This window comes from Rattus norvegicus, chromosome 11, assembly GCF_036323735.1.
Source record: "Rattus norvegicus strain BN/NHsdMcwi chromosome 11, GRCr8, whole genome shotgun sequence".
Taxonomy (NCBI): domain Eukaryota; kingdom Metazoa; phylum Chordata; class Mammalia; order Rodentia; family Muridae; genus Rattus; species Rattus norvegicus.
In genome coordinates this window covers 37,153,499-37,164,206 of record NC_086029.1, presented here as the reverse complement: position 1 = coordinate 37,164,206, position 10,708 = coordinate 37,153,499, and the positions used below count along the sequence as shown (strand labels likewise).

General features: G+C 43.1%; 1 pseudogene; it reads left to right on the top strand.

Annotated features, from left to right (window-relative positions):
• The first annotated feature begins 6,604 nt into the window (after positions 1–6,604).
• Tmem126a-ps3 (transmembrane protein 126A, pseudogene 3) lies at positions 6,605–9,670 on the top strand (annotated as a pseudogene).
• Positions 9,671–10,708: the final 1,038 nt, after the last annotated feature.

Genomic DNA, 10,708 nt, shown 5'->3' with positions numbered 1-10,708 from the left:
GTATAGGAAAGCGTGCGGCTGGGATGTGTTTCCGCCAAGATATCAGGCAGATATTGGGACACCACGGTGTAGACAGGGGTAAAAGACAACTATACTTTTTTATTTTTATATTATTACAACAACACCTGGGAGCTCTGGTTAGTTGATGTTGTTGTTCTTATGGGGTTGCTAACCCTGATTTTCAATAGTTGAGTTTTTTCCTGGAGGAGGGAAGTCAGTCGCTGCTGAATTCCCAGGGTGTGACTGTGAGGGCTGCTGAATGGGTTAGGGCATACTGATGTGTGGTGTATATTTAGATGGTAGCCAAAGCTCAAAAACAACCAAGTGTAGCTCCCCTCCCCACTTTTAAAAAACAGTTTTCCTATTTTAATGCATCCCAAGGGCTTGTCTCTTTGGACCTGTAGACCAATCCTTATAGAAACGGTTTTATAGGCAGGTCTATTATTCTTTTCAACTGGTGTTTCCCCCAGTGCTTTCCTTTTGTTTCCTTGTGTTTTCCTTTTATATTTTCTCTCTTAAAAGCTATAGTCCGCATGTTTTAAGCAAAGCCCTCTTCCTCTTTCTCTCTCTTCCCATATCTTCCTCAGATGCCAAGCTTCTTCTTGCTTCCTTACAAAACTTTTATATTTAAGTGATTTATAAAAAGGCCCTCAAATTAACGACACAATGGTGTCTCCTTTTATAGTTAGGTTATGAAAATGTAGAGGACAATGTCTTGGTTAGCTCTAGGTTGGTTCTTTGAAACTTGGGATAGGGATGGCAGGAAGGAAAAGGATATGTGTGGTTGTATATGTGTGTGTGGACGCAAGACAGAGGTGTCCATCAGGTGCTGTCTACCTTGCGTATATTGGGACAGGATTTCTTTAGTGGTGTGCTACTCACTGACTGGGCCTTAGGGGTCTGTTGTCACTGTCTCCCCAGTGTAGCACATACTAGCATGCCCAGCTTTGTCGTGTGACTTCTAAGAATTGAACCCAGGCCACTGAACTTGCAAGGCAAGCATTTGATTGGCTGAGATACCTCCCAGTATTGGCATGGCATTTCTTAGGAAACAGAAAATTCAAGTATCTCTTACGTAAGTGATAACCTCGTTGAGTGAGTCCCCAAGGTACAGCAATCTCTATAGCTTTCTCAGACCCGGGATGTGTTACAGTCAGAGAGGAATTTCCTCATTTCCTCCCTTCAGTGACTTTGTAGATAGAAGAGGGAGGGGAATAGAGATGTAAGAAAACAGTCAGTTCAATGTAGCAGTGACCGCCACTGTGTCATCTACATTGCAAAAAAAAAAAAAAAATTACTCTCAGGAGCAAATTTGAAGTGATTCCATGGAAGAAAGGATCTGTGTTAAACAACTAGAAATTCTTACAGCTTTCCCACATATTCAACATAACTGAGGAAAAAGATTACAGATGTGTTTAATCCACAATTCCCCTGTTTATATATATGCAGGATGGAGGTGAAACTGAGCAGCGGATGGCAGAAGACCCACACATATTTAGGTTTACTTAATCACTTTCTAAAAGTGTCTACTATGGATAGTCATCTAGAAATTTTCTTAAAATTTCCATTGATTTGCTTACGTTGTAACAGATGTCACATTCTTTTTCTAAAAAGTGAAAAAGGGAAGTGACCCAGGACAAACGTGTCATGGTTCATTGATGAAAGTATCTTAAGAACAACCTGTATGTGGTAGAATGCTGTGTGTGTGTGTGTGTGTGTGTGTGTGTGTGTGTGTGTGAGAGAGAGAGAGAGAGAGAGAGAGAGACAGAGACAGAGAGAGAGAGACAGAGAGACAGAGAGAGACAGAGAGAGACAGAGAGAGACAGAGACCGAGATGGATATGGGGGAGAAGGAGAAGGAGAGGGAAGGAGACAAGCATGAAGAAGTTTTATCTATACTTCAAATGTAAAGTGTAGCTAAAACTATGTATTTTTAAAAAAGGTCGCAAGGGAATACTTGTGAAAAAGGAATCCAGGGGACAGGATTTTGTCCATACCAATTTAAACATTTTACAGTTACATTTTAAAAGTGATTTATTTTATTTTTAAGCCTGTGTGTGTGTGTGTGTGTGTGTGTGTGTGTGTGTGTGTGTGTGTGTGTGTGTGCTACATGAGTGTAATGCCCAAAAGAGACCAGAAGAGGGCGTTGGGTCCTCTGGTGCGGTAATTACAGTCCGTTGTAAGCCACCTGACATGAGAGCTAGGAGCTGACCTCAGGTCCTTTTCGAGATCAGTAAGCACTCTTACACACTGATATCTCTCCCATATCCCATCATTAAACTTTCATCTCTCCTCTGTTCAAAGGTTATAGAATCTGTTCACTGAGGCCCAGTCAGCTCTAATGTAAGTTGGATTTAGATGTTTTTATTTTCTTTAGTTAATGATGAAGATGATCACACTGTTGTTTAAAAGGGTTCAGAAAATTAATGTAATACCTATAAAAATGTTAGATACTTGAATTAGATCAGAATACTTTTCTAAAAATATTTAAAGTAGTTTAACAATTCTATTCAAATTCTATTTAATTCTACTCAAATATTCTGTCATAAACTTATGAAAAGCAGGGGGGCAAAGATCAAGTGCCACTCTAGTGTGTCGACCATTTCCTTGATATTGGAATTTATATCAACACACTTTTTTTTTTATAGGAAAACACATTTCCCACAACATATCTCTTTGCATTTAAAGATTCAATTTAATTTTGAGGCTGTCTTGTAAGGACACGAAAGTTAGACATATTAGTGAGGTACCATGTGAAACCTTGGTACATGTAATCACTGTATAATAGGATCATACACATCTGTCTCTAAAGAGTTCTCTGTGGTGCAAGCATCAGGACTCTTCCCTTCTAGCATTTTCAGATAAATAGCCTCCATTCTACTGGCTATCAGCACATAAATCCTTTACAGTCACCAGAGGGAGGCTCCACACTCATGGCAGAGTCTTCTGCCGTTCTCTACTTCCTATTCTCCCAGCCTCTGGGAGTCAACATTTTTAGATTTCCTATAGGATTGAACACATATAGACCTTGTCTTTCTGTGCCTTATTTCACTAAATATAATTACCTCTGCTTCCACTATGCTGATTGAAACATCAGGGTTTTATTGTTTTTATGACTAAATACCATTGTGTTTTGTACAGGTGAGGACTTTCAGTAGGATGAGTGTTTCTATCCACTTGTTGGCTACTGGGAGTATTGCTATAATAAACATGAGCATGCAGGGATCGCTCACACACTGATTACATTTTCTTCCAATACATGCCCAGGACCTGAAATGTGGGATTATTTGCCTTGTGATTTGAAGATGAAATGTCCCTGCAGGCTCATGTGTTTCAACATTTGGTCTCCAGCTGGTTGGAAATGGTTATGGACTTTTTAGAAGGTAGAGTCTGGCCAGAGGAAGTATATTTCTAGGTGAGCTTTCCGGTTTGGTGACCTGGTCCCAGTTTTTATCCAGTTTCTGGACTGAGGATGCAGTGTGGTGGCTCAGCTTCATACTCTTACTGTGATGCCTTCCGGCCATGATAGAATGTATATACCACTCTGCAACTGTGAGCTAAGATGAACCTTTCTCCTTCCTGTCGCCCTTTTCAGAGTGTTTTACCGCAGCAATGGAAAAGTAATAGCCACTAGGGCAAATTTATTTTGAATTGACAAATGTCTGTATTGTTTTTCATTCTGACTGTCCTAACTTATATTACTAGCAATATTGTCCTTGAGGTCCCTTTTCTTCATATCCTTGCCACCACCTGCCATCTTTTGTCCTTTTCTTTCCTTTTTCTCTAGCGTTGGGGGTCCTGTGAGGGCAGGGCTCTACTAGTGAGCACCTTTAAATAGGCTGCTCTCTTTCAGTGCATTCTGATCTTTCCTATTGTGTTTTCAAGAAAGTTTCCTGGTCCTTTTGAAATCTATGTGCACCTTTATCTCAGTGCCTTAAACAAGAGGCAAAGGATCTGGAAAATCTAGTGAAGACCAAAGATAACAGAAGTATGCCACCTATTCCTTGGAATTATTCAAGTTAGATCATTATTCACATATAAACAAAGTATGTAAAATGAATTAAGAATAAAAAAAAACATTCCAACTTGTGTACATGGCTATGGTTGAGCTGGGAATAGAAACTTACTGTGCAATTAGACAATACTTAGCCAAGGCCAGGTTCAGTTAATAGCCAGGGCCATATATCAAGAGCCCTGATTAGACAGACATGCCTATTACTCAGTCCCCAGAACACATGTAGACATTAGGAACATGTGGTTAACGTGAGCCTTGGAGAGCATCTCTTAAATGCCTATCTAATTTTAGATAAAGTGAGTTTCGTGATGGATAGAATCTGCATACTCTGAAATATCAAAACTGTTCCAAGGAGCCATTAAGAATGTACACCTTTTTGGTTCTGGAAATAGATACACAATGAATCACTTCTGCTGCGATGTGAATTTCTTACTGCTTCAGAAGAGAGTAATAAACATTTCAGAGGCATCGAATTAGACAGCCTGCCAGCCTTGCTTGGCATTAACTGAAAAATTTCTTTCCCATCTGTTAAGTGCTCCTAATATACTTTGGATATTGTAGGGTTGCCGTTCACACATTCTTTAAATAATTCGTCAAATATTGAGAGCCTTCTGAGTTTGTACTGAAGACGAGAAGTGAAATGGTGTCATTGGATGAATCCTGAAGTATTACCATGCATAAAAACTGTTATAAAGACGACAGGTGTGGTGGAGCACAGCTGTCATCCCGGCTCTTGGGAGTCTTTGGCAGTAGTAGGATGAACTTGAGGCAGCCTGGTCTACCAAGTGACCCAGGCTCATGTAGTTTTATTGAGAAAAGAAAGTGCTCTTCAAGTGCAAAAGTTGAAAGGAACATTTCAGTTAGAAAGGAAGCAGCACCAGGAAGGACCTATTTTTATCACACAGAGACTGTAGTTAATAAAAACCATGGCAGTGTTGGGCTAAGGATGTGGCTCACAAGTAGAGCACATGACTAATGGTGCTGATGGCCCTGGGTTTGATCTCCAGTACTACTGATAAGAATATGCTGTTGTGATTTTGAAGATCTCCAAAAGTAGATTCCAAAAGTAGATTCCAATTGTTCTCACAACAAAACATGTGATATGACTTATGATTTCATTTCGGCTACTCCACAAGGAGTGTGTATGTCATCATCATGTCGCAATGAGTGCATTTGCTAATGAAAAAACCTCGAGGAAAAAGTGAGAATAGCAGGCAACGTGATAGTGTCATTGTTCTGTGCTATTGTAACATGGCGTTGGGTAATATGTAAGGGTAGGGAGGTTTGAGTTCAAAAATCTGGGAGCTGGACAGTCCAAATAGCATAGTGTTATTGTGTGGATGGTTTTACATCAGGAGCACAGTGAACTCACATGGTAAGACAAGACAGACAGAAGAGAAAATGAGCCAAAAGACTTGGAACTTACTCTAAAACCTTATTCTCATGGGCTAAAACCCATTTCTAGAAGACTTTATTTACTTTCTAGAGGCAACGTTGATTGATTCATTCATTCATAAGGACGGAACTTCCATAACTTAATTACACTGACTAGTTAGTTCCACTTCTCAATACCATTGTAGGGAAGACCACACTTTCATTATGTGAGGCAATGGGACACAAACCACATCTGAACCACAGAGTGGTCTGACCCCCCATTCTTCTTCCTTTCATGCTTGTGTGTGTGTGTGTGTGTGTGTGTGTGTGTGTGTGTGTGTGTGTGTGTATGGGGGGGTCGGATATAGGTGCAGGTTATTGGTCAACCTCAGGAATCTTCCTCAATCACTCATCGATGGCCAGTGTTAATTGACAACTTGACAGAATCTAGAATCACCGGGAGGATAGATCTTTGACCATGTCTCTTTGGGAGATTTCCTTGGATGGGTGACTTGCCTCTGTGGGTAGTACCATTCCCTAGCTGGAATACTGGACGGTATGTATGGAGAAAGGGGAATAGAGGAGCAGCATGCAATCATGACAGTTTCTGATTCTGGTTGCATTGTGACTATGAGCTTCAAGCTCTTATCTCCTTGACTCCCACCCCAGGATGGACTGTACCCTTGTGCTGTGAGTCAGTATACACTGCCCTCCCCTCCTTTTTTTTGTTTTTTTTGTTTTTTTAATCTCCTGTGTAAATTGCTTTTGTCATGGACTTTACAACAACACCAGGAAAAGGAAACTAAACGAGCTTCCGTTTCACTTTCAGAGCCAGGGTATTTTTCTGAACCTGATACTTGCTGATTGGCTAGACCAGCTGGCCACTAATCTCTGGCGTTCCTCCTGTCTCTGCCCTGCTCTTGCCGATATAGATGCAGCACTGCTCTTATTGTACGCTTGTGTGTCTATGTGTATATTTGCGGGACTCAGGTCCTCAAGCTTCCCTGGCAAACATCATCATCTACAGCATCTTCCAGGCACTTTTTAAAAAATGCTCTTCTACAAACCCATATGACCCGGAAGAAGACTTCACGAGCTAAAGTCACACTCCACAGGCTGAGCTAAGAGACTTCTAGGGTCTTATGCCCATGTGTGAGGTTCTTTTTTATTGAGTTCACAAAAGTATTAAAAATTCTCTCCTGAGCGCCAAGCCACCATGCTTGGCTCTCACCAGGAGCCGAAGTTTGTGGTCCATGCTACCATGGAGGGCCATAGAGTTGTCTGTGGTCTGTGCTGCACCCGGAAACTGCGTTTGTGTCCCTGGATCATACTGTCTCAGTGGCCTGCGCTGCCATCTGAGGCCATGTTGCTATCTGTGGTCCAGATTACCTCTGAGGGCCTTGTCTGGTTTTGTGGTGGTCACATTGCAGTTGGGAGCTATTTTCACGATCTGAGCTGTCCCTACAAACCATCTATTTGGGGGCCTGTGATCCATGCTTCCAATGACAGTGAAGAGCAAGGAGGGTACTTTTGCTGTGATAACTGTGATTGCAGATGCAGGGTTGAGAGAGGAACACGGAAGGCTTTTGTGATACACCCCCTCCCTGACCCCCATAAAGGCAGTAACAGCCTAGACAGGAAGGTACTTGAGAAGTGTGTGTGTGTGTGTGTGTGTGTGTGTGTGTGTGTGTGTGTGTGTATTCTTTAATCGTTTTTTTTTTTACAGTCCAGTCGTTATCCCCTTTCCAGGCCACCCTCTGACTGTTCCTCATCCTAGTTCTCCTCCCACCCCTTCTCCAAAAGGATGCTCCCTCCCTCCCCCATCCAGACCTCCGCACTCCCGTGGGCCTCAAGTCTCTCCAGGGTTAGGTGCCTCTTCTCTCACTGAGGCCAGACCAGGCAGTCTTCTGCTGTAAATGTGTAGGTGGCCTCATATCAGCTGGTGTATGCTGCCTGGTTGGTGGCTCAGTGTCTGAGAGATCTCGGAAATCCAGGTTAGTTGAGACTGCTGGTCTTCCCATGGGGTCACCTTCCTCCATAGTTTCTTCCACTTTTTTCCTAATTCAACCACAGGGGTCCCCAGCCTTTGTCCATTGGTTGGGTGTAAGTATCTGCATCTGACTCTTTCAGCTGCTTGTTGGGTCTCTTGGAGGGCAGCCATGCTAGGCTCCCGTTTGTAAGCACACCATAGCATGAGTAAGTGTCAGGCCATGGAGTCTCCCTTGAGCCGAATCCTGATTTGGGCCTGTCGCTGGGCCTCATTTCTCTGTCTTTTTTACAATTTTGTCCCCACAGTTCTTTCAGAGAGTAGCAATTATGGGTCAGAGTTTTTGACTGTGGGATGGCAACCCCATCCCTCCACTTGATGCCCTGGTTTTCTAGTGGACGTGGATTCTACAAGTTCCCTCTCCCCATGGTAGGGCATTTCATCTAAGGTCCCTTCCTGTGAGTCCTGAACGTTTCTCACCTCCCAGGTCTCTGGTACATTCTAGAGTGTCCTCCACCTCCTACCTCCCCAAGGTTGCCTGTTTTTATTCTTTCTGCTGGCCCTCAGGGATTCACTCCTATTCCCCCATTCCAATACCTGAAGATGTTTCCCTCTTCCCCTCTGCCCCTCCTCCTGGGATTGCTTTCTTCTCCCTCCTAAGGGGGATTGAGGCATCCTCACTTGGGCCCTTTGGCTTGTTAACCTTCTTGAGTTCTGTGGATTGTATCCTGGGTATTCTGTACTTTTTGGCTTGTATCCCCTCAGTGTGTATATACCATGCATGTCCTTTTGGGTCTGAGTTACCTCACTCAGGATGATATTTTCTAGTTCCATCCATTTGCCTGCAAAACTCATGATGTCCTCATTCTGGAGAACTGTTATGGGGATGCTAAAATGTGACTCTCCACAATTGGAGGTCTTTGACAGGGATGTGATAGGGGAAGGACTCAGCCCTATTTAAGGGGCAGGCCACTAAGAGTTTGGACACGCTCCAGTGAGTACATACATAACACAACGTTGGACTTTTAAAATGATTCTTATGTTTATTTTTGTCATTTTTTTGTGGGGCTGGGGGGCAGAAATGGAAGGATTGGGAAGTGGGTATGATGGGCCGCATGGGGATTCTCAGAATTAATAAAATGTTATGTTAAAAATTCTCTTGAGCCAGAGATGGAGCCCAGGTGACTGGAGTGAAGATTGTGGCAGACTTGGGCATGGGAGGACCTGGGCAAGCACTGGCCGTAGGGGAGGTGGCCATAAGTTGCCCTCATTCTGCCTAGTGGTGAGTAGAGTGGTCCAAGTCATAAACCAAGTGCTAGCAAATATTTAATATCACAACCAAAAAGTTAAACAACTTCCAGAACCAGAAAAGAATCTGCTTGAACACAGATCAGCATAGATTGGTCTGAATGATGCTTTTGGGGACCTAAGCAAACAGTAGATTTCGGCTCATCTTGAACATGACACACGCTCTAGTGGCTCCTAGCTTATCAATGGCCGCGATCCCATTTGTTTTTAATTTTTTTCTCCATCTTTATTAATTTGGATATTTCTTATTTACATTTCAATTGTTATTACCTTTCCCGGTTTCCAAGCAAACTTCCCCCTAGCCCTTCCCCCTCCCCTTTTGTATGGGTGTTCCCCTCCCCATCCTCCCCCCATTACCACCCTCCCCCCAACAATCACGCTCACTGAGGGTTCAGTCTTGGCAGGACCAAGGTCTTCCCCTTCCACTGGTGCCCTTACTAGGCTATTCATTGCTACCTATGAGGTTGGAGCCCAGGGTCAGTCCGTGTATAGTCTTTGGGTAGTGGCTTAGTCCCTGGAAGCTCTGGTTGGTTGGCATTGTTGTTCATATGGGGTCTCAAGCCCCTTTAAGCTCTTCCAGTCCTTTCTCTGATTCCTTCAATGGGGGTCCCGTTTTCAGTTCAGTGGTTTGCTGCTGGCATTCGCCTATGTACTTGTCCTACAATAGCTCTGTAAGTTTACCATTGGAGTATTGGAGTATAGGTGATTTGAACTGTGAAACCTGTACCATGACACTAGTTGGTTTTGTTCTGGGTGGTCTAGACCCTATACTTTTGGCTTTACCCCTGAATGTGGGCCTTGCTGCCAAGTGTGAATCAAGCCTTCTACTTCAGTTGGGAAACATCTTCAATTACTGGATTATAGTTTCTAAGCTTGTCTTTAGAAAAGTGTTATTTCCTATGTCAGACCATGTTTGCAGCATACTAACCTGGGTCTAGACAATATAAAATCCCCATAAAGGCTCTTCAATTACCTGGATCTGGTTGAAAAATTAAAGCAAATATTACAACAAAAGTAAAATGGTGTAACAATTCTCTTTTCTGTCTGTTTTGTATACTTCTTAAAGGCAGTAAGTGATTCTATCCACCTGTGAATCAGTTGATTGGCTATGGGCTGACTTCTTAGGGAAGGCAAAATGAAGAGGGAAGAGGCAGGCTTCTGAGGATCAAGAAGACTGGATTCTCTTCTTAGAACAGCATTAACATGTTTGTGGGCAATGACCAGGACAACACATGAGTGCTGGCTTAGACATTAGGGTGTGCGGGTGCCGTTGGCTTCCCGCCCTTCTTCCTCTCTGCCTACCTCAAATGTCAGCCACCATGTGGACTTTCCCTGAGAGAGCCACTGGCATTTTGCTGATGGTCTACACTTTTCCTGGGAACTGTCTGAGTTAAGTGCAGACTACACGTGGGAGAGATTTCTGAACCTAGGGCAACATTAACCAAGGATACTGGGAAGCCCTTTTAGAAAAGTCACACATTTGTGTCTTTTGAGGAGGTGGGGACTGATTTTCGTTTATTTCTGAGAGACTCTGGCAGAACCAAATCCGCATTTATAATAAGAAGACAAGCATATGCTTTTCCTCTTTTCCACTCTCTCACTTCCTCCTTCTTGCTTCTTGAGGTCTTTGTCCAAGCAACTACCTGAACTCATGTCCTATTTCACGCTCTGTTGTCAGGACAACAGGGCCATGCAAGCCAGGATAACAGCCTCAGTGGCACAGGCCTCCAGTAGCCATTTAATATGGTCAGTACTCTTCTACTCCAGGGAGTCCTCTCACCAGTATGATTTCCTCAGAAATTTCATGCACTCCCTTATCCACAAGTAGCTCCACAGAGAACATCCACGGAGAACATCCGTTTGTTTGTTTGTTTGTGGTCTTAGAATAGCTTTCCTCTATTTGTTTTGCAACATTTATATAACTTTGGTTTTGTTCTCACTTGTCTGAGAACCCTAGCCAAGAAACAAGCACGAATCCACACAATATCTCCAAGGACAAGAACACTTGGATCTCCTCTGAAACCT